Source organism: Palaemon carinicauda, chromosome 11 (assembly GCF_036898095.1).
Source record: "Palaemon carinicauda isolate YSFRI2023 chromosome 11, ASM3689809v2, whole genome shotgun sequence".
NCBI lineage: Eukaryota > Metazoa > Arthropoda > Malacostraca > Decapoda > Palaemonidae > Palaemon > Palaemon carinicauda.
The window spans coordinates 63083080-63104524 of NC_090735.1; the positions used below are offsets into that span (position 1 = coordinate 63083080).

Consider the following 21445-nt stretch of genomic DNA (forward strand, 5'->3'; position numbering starts at 1 on the left):
GTCAGTATATCGACATTTTCCCACACAATTTTTAAAATTTCTCATTTTCTTTCCTTTCATTAGACATGCCTCTGGTAAAGTAATAAGACAATCTAAAAGTGAATGGCCAGATTTCAGTCTTGAAGTCGAAACTAATCCCTATCTTTCTGACGTCACAGTCCGCGGAGAGGAGGGTGGGCATATAAATGAGCATCAGGTGAGAATAGAAATAAAAGATTTCACTATTAAAATTCCATTTATTTCCATGAACCTCCCTGATGTTCATATTGCTGACTAGTAAATGCTGATGGAGATGGGATGCCAGTGAAGAGCTAAAACATTTAAAAAAATAAAATAGGGAACGAAAAATTGTCTTTAAATGATTTATATTTAGTTACTTATATATATAACACAACACCATGTAACTAAAACTAGAATCTTTCAAATATAAGAAAATTATTAAGTAACTAAACTCTAAAAAGTTGATCAACTGTATTGCCAACAGCCATTATAGGACCTGGAGTCTAACAATCTTGATAAGTAAACCAGGATTCTTCAAGATAATCTTAAGCATACACATTCTTGGTATGCCACTGAGCTGATTCTAAACTTCCCAAAGTAAGATTTCTACAAAAATCAAGTGATGTAGGTATACTCCTAATACCACAAGCAATAACCTTCAAGCTTTTATCAGATTTGGATCCAATTCTTTGCAAGATTTTGTGAACAAACTTTTAGCTAGAAATGACATTGACAGAGAACGATATTGAACTCTAATCCCACAGAGCAAATTAGGAACACTACCTCTAATGTCTAAAGTGTTATACAAATAACAAAAGAACAGCTCTTACTGGACAAAGAAATTATTTTCTGATGAAATGCTTACAAACATTTCCAGAGGGGATGTGAAGATATTGTCCAAGGCTCTTAGTCTTAAATTAGTTTTTTGCTCTGAAGGAAGAATTGAGACAAAATTATATTATGCTCCCAAAGAGCCTATCTTAAAATAAAGTGCTTATAGTTTATCATTCATTTAGTTGAAGTAAATGAAAAAAGGGAAATGTTTTAGCTGTAAAAGCAGTGATTGAAAAGTTTTCCAACAGGTCAAAAAGTAAAACTTTTAAATACTGTCAACTACATCCAAATTACAAGAAATAGATCTGACTAGCAGAGGCCTTTCAATGCTCATACCCATAAATATATCTGCTGTAATATCTGAAATGGATAAATTCAATCCCAAAAGCTTGAATACATAAGCATTGGTTTATATCCTTTAATGGATGAAATTGAAAAATTTCTTTTCATAAAATGGATAACATTACGTAAGTAATTTGTATTTTTCCTAACAAACAAACCTGGAGTTATTTATAGGGATATACTTTCGGCGAAGCTGAAAGACGAGCTATGATAATTTAGCAAGGGATAGCTAATCCAACACCAACATGGGTAACCTCAGCCCTCAACCCTCTGTTACTTGTCCATCAAGGAGCTCGAGGTTCTTTTAGACCAATAGTTGTGGAACAACCACAGGACCAATGTAAAAAGTATCCATGTTCCTGTGGGTTACGTCTTGCAGGTAGTGGTTGGTGAAGGTCATCTGACGCTTTCACATGCCCACTTGTAGTACTTATGCCACAGAGTAGTTTTTCTTGAACGTCAGGGATGTTGCAGTGCTCCAGACGTCATGAGATCTGGGTCATTTTTGAGGAGGAGGGTCAGGATTAAGCGCAAAGTCAATGACCTTGTGGATTCAAGAAGAAATTGTATTTCTTGTGACCCTCCTCTTGACCTTCCCTATCCTGACAAACAGTGCTGACACACAGGGCGAGGTGCTGCTGTTCTTTTAAGGTAACACCTCAGACTCCTGACTGGGCAAATACCACATGGTGTGGATCTTCGGTTACAGAACAGAGAAACTATCCGGAATGGGTCGAATCTAGGATCCAATACACCCGGATTTTGAGTCTTAGCAATGAACTCAGGGACGAAGCTGAGTATTATTTTCCCCATCTCCTTCAGTGCGAGACGTTGTAAAATAGACCATGCAGCTCACTGACTCACTTGGCCGAAGCCAAAGCAAGTAGGAACACTGTCTTCAGGGTAAGGTGGCGATCTGTTGCCTAGCGTAAAGGTTCGCAGGGGGGAACCCTTCAGAGACTGAAAAACCTGAACCACGTTACAAGGAGGGGGTATAGCTTCCAATTGGGGACAAATAATCTCATAGCTCTGTATGAGTAAGGGAAGTTCCCAAGAGGAGGAAATATTTACTCCTTTCAGTTTAAAAGCGAGACTCAAGGCTGAGCGGTAGCCTTTGACTGCCGAAATCAAGAGAAGGATTTCTTCCCAAAGGTGTACAAGGAACTCTGCTATTGTTGGAATAGAGGCATCGAGGGAAAAAATACCCCTTCCATGACACCAGTCACAGAAAACAAAATACTTTGGATAGTAGACTGACGCTGAAGTGTCTGTGTCCAGAGAGAGGAGATGCTGGACAGTCACCAGGCATGAAGTCAAAGCAAAGCTACGGCTTTGTGGAACATGCTGGCATGTGGCTGTTTTAGTAGATTGTGTCGTGGTGAAAGCTCCCTCAGAATCTTAATGCCAGAGGGGAGCTACTAGAGTCATCGATAAGTTCTTGCTTTTTCTGAAGTGGTTAAGGACTTACCTCATCAGACAGAATGGAATGAACATGTACATGACTATATTCTCCCACCATTGTTGGAATGCATCTTGCCAGAGCTTGGGGGTCCAGGACTGGGGAACAGTACAGAGGGAGCCTGAAAATCAGCGCCGTTGTGAACAGGTCCACAGTCGGGGAACCCGATAAAGTCAAAACTTTGTTGGCTACTAGATGATTCAAAGACTACTCGGAACCCAATATCAGAGTCACTCTGCTCAGATTATCTGCAAGCACATTTCTCTTGCCTAGAATGAAGCGAGCAGATAGGGACACAGGTGTCTTCTGCTCATCTGAATATCTCTACTGCTAGATGGCACAGCAGCAGTGAAAAGGTACCGTCTTGCTTTTTAATTAAGCTACTACTGTGGTACTGCCGCTCATCAATACCATGGAGTGCTCTACCAGGAACTGTTAGAACTGTTAGAGGGTGAGGAAGGCTCCCCTCATCTCTAAGATATTTATATGCTCATACCATTTGCATTCGGACCATAGGCCAGAAATGGTGTGTTGCAGCATGTGGCCCGCCCACCCTTCTTTTAATGCATCTGAAAAGAGTATCAATTCCAGAGGAGGAATGAGAAAATCAACCCATTTACAGATGTTTTCATTTGCTAGCCACCATTAGGTCCGTCTGTACCTCTTGTCTTATGTGGACTGGAAAGTCGTGGGAATCGGTGGCCTGATTCCATTGGAACTTGAGATGCCACTGGAGGGTCCTCATCCTGAGACGTCCGTTGGGTACTAGACAAGTTAGAGAAGATAGATGGCTGAGCACATTTAGCCAGCTCTGGGCTGGGAGCTCTTCTTGCCTGAGGAAGGGCGGTGCTATCTTCCTAAGCCTCTGAATTCTTTCATCTGATGGAAAGGCTTTGTGCCGTTTGGTGTCTATTAACATGCCCAGGTATACCAGTTTTTGAGAAGGGAGCAGCTGAAACCTCGGGATTTACCATAATCCCCAGATCTTGACAAAACCTCAGAAGCTCCTTTCGTTGGTAAAGAAGGGTCGTCAGCAAGTCTGCTAAAAACAGCCAGCCGTCCAGCAATCTCAGGAGACGGAAGCCGATTCTGTGAACCCGGGAGGACACAAGGGCGAACACTTGTGAACACTCGGGGTGCCGTGGAAAGACCAAAACACAGCACCTTGAACTGGTATTGCTTCTGGTCAAGCATGAATCTTAGATACTTTCTGGGTGATGGATGGATTGGGATCTGGAAGTAAGTATTCTTGAGATCCAATGTGCACATGAAGTCCTGTGGTCTTATTGCTTGTCTGACTTTGTCAGCTGTCTCCATCTTGAACAAGGTTTGATTGGCAAACTTGTTCAAGACAGAGAGGTCGATGACTGGTTTCCAGCTCCCACAAGAAAGAGTAGATTGCAGAAGCCTGAGGACCCGTCGAGGACCTCTTGGAAAGCACCCTTCTCCAACATGGTCTGGACTTCTGCCCAGAGGGCTAAATCCTTTGCAGATCCCCTCGCAGAGGAGTTTGTTGGAAATGGATCCCGAGTTAGTGAAGGGAGAGATAGTGTGAACGGGATGCGCTACCCTGAACGAATCACCTCGACCATTAAGGGTTCGGCCCAGTAGTGCAGCCACCAAAGCCAGCGCCTCTGCAGTTTTTCCCCGCACAGATGAACATGTGGGAGGATTGCCCGTCCTAGCGGGATCAGCCTCTGCCATATCCCTTATTTCCCTTCCCTTCATGGAAGGACTTTGAACTTTGGTGGTTGCCTTGAAAGGACTTCTTAAGACACCTTTGGGCCCTGCTGTTTTGGGCCCCTAGCCCTACTTGTCGGCGGTTTTAAAGCCGGATGCACTTGTGTGGCGGAGGTTGGTAAGTCCTTGATGTTAAGGCGTTTTTGGAGGAAGGAATCCTGGTTTGAACTCTTCCACCTCTCCATCACCAGCTCGACATCCTTCGGCTCGAAGAAAGAACTCCCCACGAAAGTGGAGTTTCTCAGCCTTAAAACCTCGGCCTGTGAGAGCTGTCAATTGAATCTGCCAATGATCGAATCCCTCCTCTTCAGGATGGTGTTAGCCCACAGGTTAACCACCTGGTGCCGAACAAAAGGTAGGATTCCAACGACCTCCTTATTAACTGGCGAGACAAGTCAAGAGATCTGATCAGTTATCCAACCGATCCCAACCAGAGATCAAGCCACAAAATTGCTTGCATGACATACTTTGCGACTCTTCCCTGGTTGAGGATCTCAGAGACAGAGTACAAGACCAAGAGTCCCGTGAGTCCCCAGAAGAGGCACTAGAGCAGAGGGGTGTGGAGAAACCTGTGGCCTGAGCCACTGCCTTCTGTCTGGTACTCTTCAACCCCTGTGAACAGGGCAGAGCCGCACTGGCCTTAAGGGGTCTCTGGGTGCCATGGACCTTTTCTAGGACCATGTCTTTTCCATCAAGAGGGCCTATCGATGGATCTGGCAGTCAGTTGACGGAATGAATGCAGGCTAAAACCTGCCAGAAGGCATGTTCCAACTCCACCTGCTCCACCTCTGAGAGCTCAGGGCTAGCAGCAACTGACAAAGGGTCATTCTCAAAACCGTAATGCTCATCCACTTCCGAACTCACACCCAAATGAGCCCAGGGTGGGCTGAAGTCGTCAGGATAGACCGCTGATGGGGCAACTCCCACTGACGAGCTGGAAGAGACTTCCCTCTGTCTCTTTCTGAGGTGTGGCAGCTCTTACCGAGGAAGGACTTTGGTATGGTAAAAAGGTCCTTCGGTTCCCTGTCCTGCGGCAGGAGTTCCTCGGGTTACAGCTTTCTCTCTCCTGAATGGAGGATGGTCCTCTCAGGGAGGCGGAATCATGTCAACTTGCATTGGAGGGCAAGACTCCCTAGGCCCCACCTCTATTGGACAGAGGCGGAAGGAGTCTGATAGAAAGATCACCCTGTCCTCTTGATCCTTTTCTTCATCCCCTTAGGTTTGGCCTGTGGAACTCTCAACTGCAGGGGACTCCCTTGGGATTCTGAGCCTCTTTCCTCCCAGGTCCTCTTTCGAGGAGAGAGGTTTCTGCTTATGATAAGGTGCCGCCAGAGCAGAGCCTTCTGAGCTCCTCAAAGGATCTGCAGGAGGAGAGGCGCCTGGTAGGAGAGCAGCCAACACAGGAATCCTTGGGGTACGGCCCAAGGATGGCGAAGAAGGGGTGACCCCAGTCATAGCCTCCCACATTACGTTGAATAGCGCTTTCAGCCAGGGGGGGGGGGGGGTTTCCTATCTCCTGATGAACTGGGAGGGGGATCCTTCAGAGGGCACAGAGCCCTGGGTTTAAGAACCTGGGGAATTTCCTAAACTCCTTTCCTACAAAAAGGATTGGCGCTGGCCTACCCTTCGGGGAAAGTGCTGAGTGTTGAAACCTCTGAGCATCAGATTGGTCTGGAGCTTGCCCTAGTCCTTTGACCTTGACCCAGTCTGAAGAGTAACGATCCTTACGGGATTAGAGTAGGAGGTTGCAAGGACTGCAATGAGAACAAATGATGCAGAGGAGAGCGGTGAGGTGGTATAAGGCTGTCTTGGGGCAGGCGGAGGCCTGTAAGACTGGTGAGACTGATGGAAGTTTGGCTTCGTGAGAGAGTTTCCCTGAGCAGAAAAGCCTTCTCTTGTAATCAAGAAAGGTGACGGAATCTCGTCCAAGGACGAGGGGAGGGGGGAGCAGTTGGCCAAGCCAAACTAGCTGGCACTAAGCAACCAGAAGGAAGATGACGTAGTTGGTCTCGCGAGGATGGCATTTCGCGATACGCTGCTCCTTCACACTACGCTGGTCCGTTGCGCGACGCAGCTATTAAGTGAGCAGGAGCCGGATGAGGAAACCCCGAAGGGTTCTCATCAGTAGAGTATGAAAGCTCTGGGTCACTCTACCGTGGGGCTCTGCCCGACGAGAACCCAGAGGTTCTGTATCCCAAATCTAGAAAGATTATTGTAACTAATAAGACCCTGGTCGTACGAGCTCACAAGGTCTGTGCGACGAGAACATGAAGGTTCTGTGTCACAAGACCACAAGAGATCATAGCGATGAGGACCCAAAGGCTCAAGTACACAAGAACCCAAAGGTTCAGTGTGACGAGGGTTGTGAGAGCCCAAAGGCTCAACATAACGGCAGTCACAAGAACCTGGAGGCTCTACGTGACGAGAGTCTGAAGACACCGGGTTACGAGAGCTGTAACATTCGATGTAACAAGGGTCACGAGAGCTGTAACATTCGATGTAACAAGGGTCACGAGAGCCCGAAGGCTCAGCGTAGCGAGTGTCCCGAGAGCCGGAAGGCTCTAGTGACCCCTAACCCTCGGGTTCCCATTGCGTAGAGCCCCGGGCTCTCGTGACATGCGTTTATTGAGCCATCGGACTCTTGTGACCCTGGCCACCAGTTACGTAGAGTCTGGGCTCTTGGGACACTCCTGTCGTTGAGCCTTTGGGTTCTTGTGACCCGCGTTACGTTGAGCCCTCTGACTTTAGTGACCTCTGTTACGATAACCCTTCAGGCTCTCATGACACTCGTTATTCTGAGCCTCCGGGCTCTCGCAACCCTTGTTGCATTGAGACTTTGAGCTCTTAGGACCGAAGGGAAACGTCTAGCAGAAACCTTAGGAGGGGGAGACTGCTGAGGACCAACAATCTCGGAAGCTTCCTCTCTCAGAAAAGGTCTGGTCTCCCGGAAAACATCGCCTAAGACTAAAATCTGCCCACACCCTAGGGGGAGATATGTAGTTGTAAGTCATCTCCTGATCACAAGTGGTTCTCTCTCCCGGAAGAGAGAGATGTTCCCCCAGAGAGGAAACTTTCCAAGGACTTTGCTTCTCCACCGGCCTTGGTGGAACAGCAACGTCTTCGGTGTCAATTATGGGAGAACAGAAGTCTGACCGACAGGCAGCAGCAGCTGTACCCAGAGAAGAGGCCTTCACTTCCGAAGAAGTGGGAGAAAGCCTCCGCTCCAAAGAGAACATCCTTCGAAGGGGACCATCAACACCTAGTTATGGCCAAAAACTCAACAAGTCAGTAATAGAGCAGGTGCTCCCTGGAGGAAGGGGCAGGTCTGAATCGCTAAGGGAAACGGTATCCCCCCTTGACCTACAAAGTTGACCTGGAGTAACCAGAGCTGCGCTGCTATTTGGCAGTTCCCCAGAGAGGACCGGCAGAGGAACAGCTTCAGGAAAAGATTGGGGGGTTTAAGAAGGGGTCCACGATTTCTTCAACTTCGAGGAAGACCCAGAAGAAGAATCTCACTTAGCCTTCTTCTTTTTCCTTCTCCCGAACATCTCCCACTGGGAGCCAGACAACTCTCTACACTCACTACAAATTTTGTCCTAGCGACACCGACAGCCCCGGCAAGCCAAACGCAGTAGGTGGCGGTCCATCTCTATGGCAGAAATGAAGGTACCACACCAGGACAGGTATGCATGGGACTTTCAGGCAGAAACCCATACACATTACTGAAAGAAAAAGAATAAAAGTATTGTTTAAATCGTAAGTCTAGCGGGAGAGAGCGGCAGTATGAACAGTGACTACCGAGCCAGAAAGAAAAGTGTGTGCTCAGCCCAGTTGTGTGAGTTAGTGGGGGGATACCCACCCCTCCCGTTAACCAGCGATAGGGGTAGTTATCCCTCGCTAAAATTATCATGGCTCGTCTTTCAGCTTTGCCGAAAGTATATCCCTATAAATAGTGAAGGGTTTTTATTTGTGTCGGAACAAGTAAAAATTTCACATCATCCTAGCTGGTTCTAATGCTTGAAATATTCTTAGATTGGCACCACAAAAACTGAAAATTCCATAGTTTTTGATAAAGAATAATGGTAGACTAATTTTAGAACTTATATAAGACAATATAGAGGACTCCAAAAGCCCTTCGTCTCAGAGAATACAATCAAGAGTCTCATGTGGCTAGATGTAGCATAGATGGAGGTTGATGAGACACCTTTAAATTGGTTGAATAAGCAGATTGGTTTTGTACGGCCACCTCCTCAGACACTCTGACAACAGATGCCATCAATCTGTGCATTATTCCCTGTGTGGTCAGAATGGGACTATTAATAATTTTGCTGCTTGCATAGATCCTGAACTTATTTCACACCTGCTGAATTATGGCAAACAATGGGAATGAGTAAAGTTGTATATTTGACCAGTCTTGTAACAGAGCATCTACCTTCCTTGCTATAGGATCTAGAACCGGTGACCAAAACAACTGTACCTTTACATTAGGACGATGCCACCATTTTAAAATTTCTACACATATTCATGGATGAACCGTCATTTGTTTGTGAGAACTTGATTTCTGCTTACCTGATCTGATAATACGTTAAATTTTCCTGGAATAAACCGAAGCAGAAGGCTTATTCATCTTAAATTTGTCCAAGTTAACAGCATCTCGGCTATCCAGTCTCCTTGGTTTGGGAAGTAGGCTAGTGACATTGTATTGTCTGAAAATACTGTCTTGGTCTTCCCTACAACTAGTGGTTCCTAATCCTAAAGAATCTATATTTTTCTAGAAGTTCTTGGTAATTGATATTTTTGTAATCATTACTACCTAAGCTACAACCCTAGTTGGAAAAGCAGGATGCTATAAGCACTAGGCTCCAACAGGAAAAAAAGCCCAGTGCAGAGAGGATATAAGAAAATAAATAAACGAAGAGAAGTAATGAACAATCAGGGGATTTTGACAAGGGAAAAATCTATTTCTGGGGAGATACCTGTGACGGCCGGTGAAAAGGGTCCTTCCTTACACTTTTCTGATATAAATACTTCCAAATATACCAGAGAAAGTTAAAGTATAGAATGCAGAGGTTACTACCATCGCGCGAACACCCAGTGGGCGTCGTTTATAAAGCAGGGGCGTGTGAAAACCACTATTCGCAGGCTGTCTTCCATTTAGATAATTCCCTCATCAAAGGGAAGGGCCGTAACAGAGGCCCTAGCTACCTTACCTGAACCACTCTACAGACGCCCGATGCTAGCGCCACCTGATCTACATCCTTCTGCAAGAACTATGGCTTGGAAAGGAAAGGGTGGGGCAACGTAAGGGAAGGGTTTCACCGGGCGTCACAGGTATCTCCCCAGAAATAGATTTTTCCCTTGTCAAAATCCCTTTTCTGGGTCGACCTGTGACGCCCGGTGAAAAAGTACCAGAGAATGCCTTCCAAGCCCAAAAAACACTATCAAATAAAAGGGATAAAGTCAAACACCATGTACCAAAAACAAAATACTATATTAAGGTAAGCAAACTACAAATAAAACACATTAGCCCAAACAGGAATCCCTAAGATGGAGTAACAATAAAATGAGATGCAAGGAACCATCCCGAGAATCAAACACAACACAAAATCAATCCTTACATGGCTAAAGAATGGTAACATTAAATAATCTAAGGCAAGGTTAATCATACTAACAGGTAATAACCAGGGTAATGAAGTAATGGTAACATAATTCTAGGGCTAAACGACCCACCCAGGAGAGCGGCTAAGTGACAGGAGTGGCAGGCAGGAGGGAGAAGGAGAGAGATGGATGAAAAGGAAGAGCGAAGAGATTATTGGGGGGAGATAAGACTCCCAGCTGCAACTGTGGGGAATTTAAGGGCCTGTAGGTTCTTCAAATAGTGTCGTCAGAAAAACATAGGAGATTTCCAACCCGTATACTTCTTCAGGTCATCGAAATCCATGTTCTGAAAATAATTGATGGAGGTTGCCACCGAACGGATATCATGAGCATGGGGAAATGACTCCGGGTTAGCTTCCTTAATAAAGTAAAGGATTTGTTGTCTGATGCCTTGAATGGAAATAGTACCTCCTTGTTCTCTGAGAAACAAGGGTCCAGACGAGCAGTTGGCGGTTCTAGATAAGAATGCCTTGAGTGTAGTGACGGGACACAGAGAAGTATCCTGGAGAAGAGGGATAATCTTCCAAGGGACCACCTATTCTGTGGGTCCTCGTTTTTAGCTAGGAAAGCTCTGTCTGGAGAAAGTAGAACTTCACCTGTCGGGAGGAAATCCATATTTTCGGGATTACGTGAGAGATCTGCTAATTCCGAGATTCTAGCACCTGAGGCCAAAGCCGTTAAAAATAAGGCCTTCCTAAGAAGATTGATGTAGGGGCAGGATTCGTTATCTGTGTCTGAAGCCAGCTTTAGTACGTCGTTCAGAGAACAAGAGACCTTTTGTGGTCGTAACGAAGGTCTGAGCCTAGTGCATGCCTTCGGAATAGATGAAAAATAGGAATCCGCCAGATCAATATTGAAACCCACGAGGAAGATCTTCTTTAAAGCCGACTTAACCGTGGTTATAGTGCTAGCCGCCAGTCCCTTGTCAAACAGGGACTTAAAGAATGAGATGGCCAAATTAGAGGTCATGCGAGAATGTTCTGAATTCTTTAGGAAACCTTCTAATTTCTTCACGGCCGAATCGTATTGTCTAATTGTGGAATCCCTTTTGTCTGATTCTATGAAGAGGACATTTTCCGGGTCAATGTTTGCATCTCTGCGGACTGCAAACTTCATGAAATCCACAAAGTTAGGGTTTTGGCTATCCTTGAGGAATCTGACAGTCTGAGTTTGGACTAATTGGGTCAGTTTGGGGAATGGGATCCAGAAGGGGCGGAGATTCAACTCGAGGAGGAGAGGAAACCCACTGCTCTTTGGCCAGTGCGGTGCCACTAAAGCTACTGCTCCTTGGAAGGAGCGTAGTTTATGTAGGACTTTCATCAGAAGATTCACCGGAGGAAATAGGTAAATCTTTTTCCAATGGTTCCAATCCAGGGTTAAAGCATCCATAGCATATGCCTGAGGGTCCAGGTTTGGGGTCACATAACAAGGAAGTTTGTGGTTCAGTTGTGTCGCGAATAGATCCACCTGGAGGCCGGGAACCAGCCTGGAAATCCACCGGAAAGAATTCACGTCCAGAGACCATTCTGACTCCAGTGGGTTCGTCCTGGATAGCAAGTCTGCTATCACGTTCTGGACCCCTGCTAGGTGAGTAGCCGACAGGAACCAGTTCTTTTCTGCTGCCAAGGCGAAAATCGTGACCAGGACTTGGTTGAGATTGGGAGATTTTGATCCACTTCTGTTTATGCAGTGCACTATTGCTGTGCTGTCTGAGATTATCCTGATGTGGGTGGACCGTGGAGGGGATAGCCGCTTCAGGGTTAAGAACACTGCCATAGCTTCTAGTACATTGATGTGTAGTGTCTTATGACGGGGGACCAGGAGCCCTGGAACATCTGTTGGTTGTAATATCCCCCCCAGCCACTCAGAGATGCGTCTGTATGGATCGTCACCTGAGGAGGAGGGAATTGCAGAGGAACCGATTTGGAAAGGTTCTCAGGTTTGGACCATGGCCGAAGTCTCTCTTTCAGGATTGAGGGGACCGACGAGATCTTGTCTCGTAAATGTATAGTAGCCCTCTTTCTCCAAACTCGGTTGATGTCCTTGAATTTGGCTTTCAAAAAGAGGTCTGTCACTGATGCAAACTGAAGTAAGCCGAGGATTCTTTCTAAGGCTCTCCTGGACACCTGTTTGTGCTTGAGAAAGTTTTTTGTCTTTGAAGCTATCTCCCTGACCTTCTTGGAAGGAAGAGAGAGCTTGTGACTTGTGAGGTCTCATTGGATGCCTAACCATTCGAAGCGGCTTGCCGGTTGCAGGCGAGATTTTTGCAAGTTGACCTTGAAACCCAGCTTGCTGAGGACTTGGATCACTTTGGCTGTAGCTTTGTTGCATTCCGAGATGGACTGTCCCCAGATTAGCCAATCGTCCAGATAGGCAACTACTTTGATCCCTTGGTTCCTGAGTTGTTCGAGCACTGTCTCCCCCAGTTTTGTAAATATCCTGGGGGCTATGCTGAGACCGAAGGGCATGACTCTGAATGCAAAGGCCTTCTTGCCTAGGCGGAATCCGAGGTAGGGGGAGAAGTTTCCAGCTACAGGTACGTGATAATAGGCGTAAGTAAGATCGATAGAGGTGGTGACAGCCCCACGGGGAAGTAAGGTCCGCACCTGTGAGACAGTCAGTATACGGAACTTGTCGCATAGAATGTAAGAATTCAGTTTCGACAAGTCTAGGACTACTCTTAGCGCTGACAAATTCTTCTTGGGGACTGTGAACAGCCGCCCCTGGAATTTCAGTGACCGTACCTTCTTTATGGCCTTCTTTATGAGTAATTCTTCGGTGTATTCTTCCAAGATTGGAGTCGGTTTCTGGAAGAAGGTCACTGCTGGAGGTGGAGAACCTTGTGACCATTTCCAACCTAGGCCTTTTGTCACTATGCTGTGGGCCCAAGGACTGAAGGTCCAATGGTCCCGGAAGTGTTATAGCCTCCCTCCTACCTGATTCCTTTCATTGAGAGGGGGTGAATTTAGACCCCTGCCCTCCACGAGGACCCCTGGTTCTTGGTCCGCCGCAGTGGCGAAACTGACCTCTACCCCTGTTGCCGCTTCTAAGGTATCCTCGAAAGGTATTAGAGGATTTGTAAGCTGGATTGTAGGCTGGGGAGGGCATCCAAGGAGCCATGGGGGTAGGGTGGTTACCTTGGGGAGCAGGAAGGTAGACCACCTGTGGTGGAGGAGCAGAATGCGGAGAAGCCATCTTAGAGGTAGAAGGAGTTGACGAGTGAGGGCCTTGATGGAACTGGCCACGGCTGGTCTTGTATGGGGTGAAGCGTTGTCTCTTTTTGAAGAAAGACTGCTTCCCTAAGTCTACCCTCCTCTTAGTCGAAAGACCCCATCTCGCTTGCAAGCTCTGGTTAGCTCTAGCAGTGTCCTGTAAGACCTTGTCTACTTCCTCCTGTGGAAACAGGTTCTAGCCCCAACAGGAGGAGGCTATGAGCCTATTCGGTTCATGCCTAATGGAAGCTTCCGCCAGAATATACTTATTGCAGTTTATCCGGGATGTCCAGAAATCGTGCAGGTCGAACTGGAACGCTTGGAGGTTGTTCTTAGCAAACACCCGGAATAGAGACTCAACTGGGTATAGGGAGGCTAACATTTCTGCCGAGACCATGGTGTGAACCGATCTAGCAAGTCTGTTTTGAGCGTTGAGCTCTGACTTGAGAAGGTGATCCGGTAGTTTGGGAAGCTTCTCAGAGAAGAGAGATGAGGCGCAGTCCGGGTCGAGCTTATTCGCCGAAAAGGTAGCCGAGGCATCCTTCCAAAGGGCGGAAGAGCCCGGAAGAAGCAGTGAGGTGGAGTCCGTCTCCTTAAGGACAGGCACAGGGGAGCCCTCCTTGGCCAATTGAATGGTCAACTCGGCCACTTTATCCGTAAGAGGAATCGGAACGGATTGGGGCGTGGTAAAGATTGTATAGGGGCCTTTAGTTTGGGTCAGTTTGGAATTGACGCAACCCCAGTCAGCAAGAGTCCTAGCCCAGACAACTTGGGCTTGCTCCTTAGGGAAGATGACGGTCTCTTTAGGGACTTTATCCATCCTAACAAGAGCATGCTCCTTCAGCAGGACAAAGCCATTGAAGGGGAACTGAAGCCCCGGAGGGTAAAATTCAAGATCATCTAGAGGGTGGGTCCCTAATTCCTCTAGAGTTAATGCACCATCTATGTAGGGTGCATGGTGAGCGAACCTCCATGGGTTGTTCTTCTCGAAAGGAGGCAACTTAGAAGAATCTGGGGCTACCGGGGGCGGCGCCTGGTTCCCCGCGCGGAGTAGATTGGCTACCATATCCTTCAGCTCCGTTACTGCCCCCGATTGCTGCAGTGAAAGACCATGGTACAGAGGCTAAGGCACTACCCAAGACTAGAGAACAATGGTTTGATTTTAGAATGCCCTACTAGAAGAGCTGCTTACCATATTATTATTGTTATTATTATTACTATTATTACTATTATTATTACTATTACTATCATTATTATTATTATTCACGCTAAGCTAAAACCTTATTTAGAACACCAGGATGCTATAAGCGCAAGGGTTCCAACATGGAAAAATAGCCCAGTGAGGAGAGGAAAAAGGGAAACAGTTATACAACAAGAGAAGTAATCAACAATTAGAATAAAACGTTTTAAGAACAATAACATTAAAATAGATCTTTCATATATAAACTTTAAAAACTTAAAATACACAATAGGAGAAATAAGATAGACTAGTGTGCCCGAGTGTACCCTCAGGCATGCGAACTCTAACCCAAGACAGTGGAAGACCATGGTAGAGCAGCCATGGCAATGCTAAAGACTAGAGAACATTGGTTTAATTTTGGAGTGTCCTCCTAGAAGAGCTGCTTACCATAGCTAAAAGGTCTCTTTTCTACCGTTACCAAGAGAGTAACCACTGAACAACTGCAGTGCAGTAGTTAACCCTTTGAGCAAAGGAGAATTCTTTGACAATCTCACTGTTGTTAGGTGTGCGAGGACAGAGGAGAATGTAGAAAGAATGTCAGGCTACTATGTATCTTCAACTAAAGCTTTTCCCACTATGCAGGGCCGCTATTTCTAGAGAGCCATTTCAATGTTCTTCTGTCTCCGATGTCCTCCACTGTGAGATCTTTCTCCTCCATATCTGCTGTTCACACTCCATCCACCTTCTCTTTGGTCTCGCTCTCTTCCTCCTACCTGGAACAGCCATCTCCAACATCCTCCTCCCAACATACTCCTGGTCTCTCCTCATTACGTGCCCAAACCAGTGAAGTCTCTTTTCTTTGATTTTCTTTGACACCTCTGTAACCTTTGTTGTTCACCTTACTTGACAATCTCACTGTTGTTAGGTGTGCGAGGACAGAGGAGAATGTAGAAAGAATATGTCAGGCTACTATGTATCTTCAACTAAAGCTTTTCCCGCTATGCAGGGCCGCTATTTCTAGAGAGCCATTTCCATGTTCTTCTGTCTCCGATGTCCTCCACTGTGAGATCTTTCTCCTCCATATCTGCTGTTACACACTCCATCCCCCTTCTCTTTGGTCTCACTCTCCTCCTCCTACCTGGAACAGCCATCTCCAACATCCTCCTCCCAACATACTCCTGGTCTCTCCTCATTATGTGCCCAAACCAGTGAAGTCTCTTTTCTTTGATTTTCTTTGACACCTCTGTAACCTTTGTTGTTCACCTTACCAATTCATTCCTAACCTTATCTAGTCTTGCAATCCCAGCCATCCATCTTAGCACTCTCATCTCTGCAACATCCATTTTCTTCTCAAAGATCTTTTTCATGTCCCAGGTCTCTGCACCACATGTCATGGCAGGTCTCACTACAGTTTTATGAACCTTTCCTTTAACTTTATCCTTCGATCACACATCACTCAGACTACTCTGTATATGTGTAGGCAAAAGAAAAATGAGCCATAACTAGAGAGAGGGGTCCAATGTAGTACTGCCTAGACAGACAAAGGACCAATAACTCGAGAAGTAATCTCAATGGGTGGCTGGTACCCTGGCCAACCTACTACCTACTAAGAAAACTACTGTAAGGTTCATTTTCCTAACAGATGTAAATAATCTAGTTACTCCTTAACCTTTCTGTGAAGCATCTGCAAACAGACAAGTCTGGTATCTTCACATCCAAAGAAACTTCCTGGACTAACCACCTGTAACCATCTCACTAACTTAGCAGCCAAAGTTTGTTCTGTCTAGAATGGCTGTTCAGTTTCAATGTAGAATGAAATAAAATTGGAAAACCCTTATCTTTAGAAGTCCCATAGGAATGTATTTCCCTAAGGAAGCCATGGTACCTAGCTGTTTCATCCGAATCTGAACCAACATAGGCTTCAACATTTTGAACCTTTGCAGCAATTATTATGGCTATTATTATTTCTAAACATATCTTCCGAGTCAAAGTAAGAGATTTCTTCAAATTTACCAGCATCCCCAACTGATCCAGCAATCTGAGCAACCACAATATACTCTTAGCCCCCTTAATTCTTATCCAAAATAAGATGAGGCCATCATCCTCGTGAACACACAGAGACTTGAAGTGGTAAATCTTTGAGGGTTAGCATATGCATCTGAGAGGTCTATTAAAAACATTCATTCTTTTTTTCTGTCACCACCAGACTTTTCAAGGGTGTTCCTTTAAAAATAAAAACGTTGTGAGAACTGAAAACTTGTTAAAGGCTGGTGCATTTAGGACTGGACTCCAACTTCCTGACGCTTTGGGGACTAGGAATAACCTTTCGTTAAATTCTGGAGTAGGGTTTAAGACCTCTTCTTTCACATTTTTCTCTAAAGTTTCACAATTTCGTATAGCAAAATTGGAGGCTTTGCTGTATTTGTAAGATAACTTGGATAATGGATCTAGCTCCTTGGACAAAGGAAGATTTGAAACTAGACGAAGCTGATAAACTTCTCTGAACAAAGCTAGCATCCCCCCACTAGCGTGAAGGCTTTCTCAAACATGACCGTCATTTAGTTCCCAGACAAGGTTATAAAGCCTGGTTGATAGCTCTTCTGAAATGTCTATTATAGAAGAATCTTGGCTACATTTGGAAAAAAAGAAAATCCCTGGCAATGCTGAAGCTGCTGGTCTAAATGCAGATGATAGGTTATCTTAGAAGACCTCAAAGCATCTGTTTAAGTACTGGTATCCACCGGAGGAGTCACTTTATTTTTTAGGCTTCTAGCATCTTGCTTATGCTGGTACAGCATAAGCTCCCCACCCTTCCTTTTGATGCATCTGAAAGGAGCATCAAATACGGGGAAGGGACAAGGGGATCAACCCCTTGGCGGAGATACTCATCTGTCAGTCCCGTAGAGACCAGCAAAAAAGGAGATCCCTCATGCTGAACCACCTGGGATCATGCTGCAATTGAAGAGGCTGAATTCGGAGTCTGATGTGGGCTTGACAAACCAGAGTGAATATTATGACCCATGAGACATAACCACTGCTGGCTGAAAGTGAGTCTTGCCACCTTCTTATGCCTTGGACTCCGACATTCTGAGGAAACTTCTACAGGTTGATGACGATGCCTAAGAATAACCGTCTCTGATAAGGAAGCAGGGATACCTCTCAAGATTTACTTAAATCTTCAGATCGCGGTAAACTTGAGTGATGACGAAAGGAGGCTACTGTGTCTGTTAGGATTAGCCAGTCATCTCAAAGTCTTTGTAGAACAATGCAGTTCTTGTAGGCTCAGGTTGACACTAGGGTAAAACCTTTTGTGAAAACCAAGGTGCTGTTGAAGCCAAAGAACGCACCTTGACTTGATATGCCTCTGTGATCGAAGATACTTCCTTAATGACAGATGTCCTGGAATCCAGGAATATGAGTCCCAAAGGTCAAACGCGCACAGGAAGTCTTGTGGACTAACTGCTTGTTTGACTGTATATGCCTTCTACTTGCCAAACAAAGTTTGATGAATCAACTTGTTCAAGAAGAGAGGACAAAAACTGGAGAATTCAATAGTAAAGAACTTGGAGATACTTAGATGAAACATGTTGGTCTGCAAAAATGATATAATGCCTGAGTCCGGATGTCCAAACAGATGTTCAGATTCGCGTAAATTATAGAGAAAACCGCCATCACCCCTTAAGAGGGTGGCTGGGATGAGACGATGTGCTAGCTCTTTGCGACTGAGTGGCGGATTCTCTGACCTTGTTGTAAAGAGATGGGAATTCCAAACTCGAAGGAGGACTACAGCCACTACGAGGTAAACCTAATTTGAGAACGAGAAAGGAGTTATCGCTACAGAAGACATCGGTTAATGCTTCGAACATCAAATTCCTCTCACTGGCTGAGCGAACTCAGGCTGAGGGAGAGCGTCACTGTCAGAGGGTTGATGAACAATACCGAGGTAAAGCTAGGGTCTTTCCGGATGATCCCGCAGATGGAGGGTTGAGGTTGTTTGTACAAGTCCCAAGGGGGAGTAAGCCGACAGAGACAGAGAGCAAGAGGAGAGGAATCCTTGAATCTAAGTCACAATAGCCTAACGTAAGCATGAGCTGAATTTCAATCCCCTAGAACAAGGGAATGAAAATGGGATAACAACCACAGGGTTAAGTCTCCCAATGCAGGTGTGAAGGGCCAAAGAGCATATACTGTACAAGTAAACGACCCAAAACTGTGACAGGTCTGACAAGTCCTCAAACTTGGAGAGAGAAAAGAAGCAAATAATCCCAAAGGATTATGTTCACAAGATTCGTATGAATCACAGGAGAAAGGCGACAGAGGCGAGTGGTCAGAAGACTTCTGCTGTGGCAGCCTCCGTGTAGAACTATGTTCTATCTGCCTGGGGGTGGAGTAAAGGTGAAAGAGCATGCGCAACTAACAAAAACCTTATTAATGAAGATGTTGGCTCATAAGGTAACCATATACCAAAAATTGACGAAAGGGAGGAGGTAGGGAGCAAAAGAAGCGACCTTGTTCCTAAGGCACACAGCACGTCAGCCCACTAGTAGTAGAACGAAGTAATAGTAATAATGGTCGTGGTGCGAAGAAAATGTTCATGAGGGACAAACATTCATGAATACTAACAAGAACTGGAGAGCCAATGAAGAAGACTACCAAATGCATACGCAGGCCCTTTGAAGCTCTAAGAGGATGAAGGGATCGGGAAACTGAAAAACACTGTACTTGTGTGAAATAACATGTTCCATGTGGCAAGTGAGGTATTAAGCGCCAAGGTTGACACTTGTGCTTTACCCCTCCCATCAATGGCGAGTGCTGGGTTAGGTTCCAAGAAGGGAGTGTGCTAAAGTCCCTCAATTGCATGACGTTGGAAGCACTACCGATTAGCACAACTCGAAGAGAACGAAGGATGACGATCTATGTCGTCTAGATATGGATATTCTTCGATGAACAGAGCCTCGCTAGGAAGAGCAGTGTGCTTGCTTAAAAGGAGGATAGCAGCCAGTAGAGTTCAGTGATCTTCACCAGATAAGTTCTCCGTCGAATAAAGTTAAAAAAAAAAAAAACACACCAAAGGTTGAGGCTTCTGAGATTCTTCAGTGGTTGTCGGCAAATCTAACCCACAAGCTGGAAAAGCTGTCCGTCAAAGCAGAGAGCAACTTTACCTTGGACGGAAAAGAAGCGAGCTGGAGAAAAAAGTCAGGTACTGGAAGAGGTTGCTGAAACACCAGGAACATGGAAGAAATGTAAGGAGTGATCGCGAACTGACAGGCTATTGCGTGGTGACAGGCGATCGGGAGCTGACAGGAGATCGGGAGCTGACAGGAGATCGGGAGCTGACAGGTGATCCCAGGCTGAAGGACGAGCTATGAGCGACCGGGGGCTATCACGAGCTGTTGGGCGGTTCTGAAAGTCGTAAGCAGATGGGCATATCGCGAGCTGACGGGCGATCATGGGTGATCACGAGTCGTCGGACAATCGTAAGATCGGAAACTGACGGGCAATCTTAGGGTGATGGGCGATAGCTGCAGCAGTACTGAGAGAGGCGTGTCTGCTAGACATGTCTGCTGGCAAGACGAGTCGACTGCGTGTGACGAGTCTGCTTGGCAAGACAAGTCTGCTGGCAAGACGAGTCGACTGTGTGTGATGAGTCTGCTTGGCAAGACAAGTCTGCTGGGCAAGTTGACTCTGCTGGACGAGACAAGTATGCTGGACGAGACGAGTATGCTGGGTGAGACGAGTCTGTTGAGTGAGACGAGTCTTGCTGGGCGAGACGAGTCTATTGAGTGAGATGAGTCTTGCTGGGGGAGATGAGTTTTGCTGGGCGAGACAGGTAGCAGGGCAAGAGGAGTTTGCTGAGCGAGACGAGTCTCCTGGGTAAGACAAGTCTGCTGGATGAGACAAGTCTGCTGGGTAAGACGAGTCTTCTAGAGCGAGACGAGGTTTGGGCTAGAAGAGTCTGCTGGGTGAGACGTGTCTGCTGGGTAAGATGAGTCTTCTAGGTGAGATGAGATCTGGGCGAGATGAGTCTGCTAAGAGAGGAGTCAGCTGGGCGTGACCACTCTGCTGGCCGAGAGAAGACTGCCGGGCGACGAGGTCTGCTCCGAAGAACAAAGGCGAGGAATGGGCGAATCCAATTCCTGCCGCAGGAATCCTCCGAAGGTAGAACCAAACAGGTGAAGGAAGTCTTTCCCTCAGACAGGAAAGGCAACCAAACCCTGTTACCACTGTTGACAATTCTCCCCGCAAGCAGGAAGAATGTTGGACAGAGGCTGATAGAGGAACTCTCCCTCAGAAAGGAAAGTTCCAACACCTGGAAGCGAACCTCAGTCAGCACTCTCTGCTTCCCATTAACGACCGCAGGCTTAAGTTGAAGGTCGACATCGAGTGTTGTCTGACAAACAAGTCGAAGCTCGTTTCTGGGTTACCCCGACGGGGTTACTCGAAGTACCAGAAGCTGAGCATTACCTGTCCCCATCCCCTTGATTGGGAGATGTCGTATGAAAGACCATGGAGTTCACCCACTCTTTTGGCCGAATACAACGCCAGTAGGAAGATCGTCTTTAGCGTCAGGGGAAGATCTGAACGCAAGAGTTCAAAAGGAGTTCCTTCTAGAGCTTGTAACACTCATACAACATTCTATGGAAGTGGTCCAACTTCTGACTGGGACAGGAAATCTCAAATTGTATGAGGAAAGACAACTCCAATGGTGAGGAAATATTAACTCCTTCCAGACTAAAGTTAACTGCAAGGCTCAAGGCCAAGCGATAGCCTTTCACTGCCGAGATTGAGAGGAGTTTTTCCTCCCAAAGATATAAGGAAATCTGCTGCCACTGGGATAGTGGAATTAAGGAGAGATACCCCTTCCACGACAGCAACCTCAGAAGACTGCCCATTTTGCCTGGTACACTGCAACTAAAGATTCTCGGAGGTACTCAGACATCTTTCTCGCAACTAGTTGCGAAAAAACTCTCACTGTGAGGTGATGCTGGATAACCTCCAGGCGTGAAGACATAGGGACTT

At 46.2% G+C, this 21445-nt stretch overlaps 1 protein-coding gene across 1 annotated transcript in view; it reads right to left on the minus strand.

The window, feature by feature from the left end:
• LOC137650043 (3-oxo-5-alpha-steroid 4-dehydrogenase 1-like) overlaps positions 1 to 21445 on the minus strand; it is an 83348-nt gene that overhangs the window by 20431 nt on the left and 41472 nt on the right. The window lies entirely within an intron of this gene.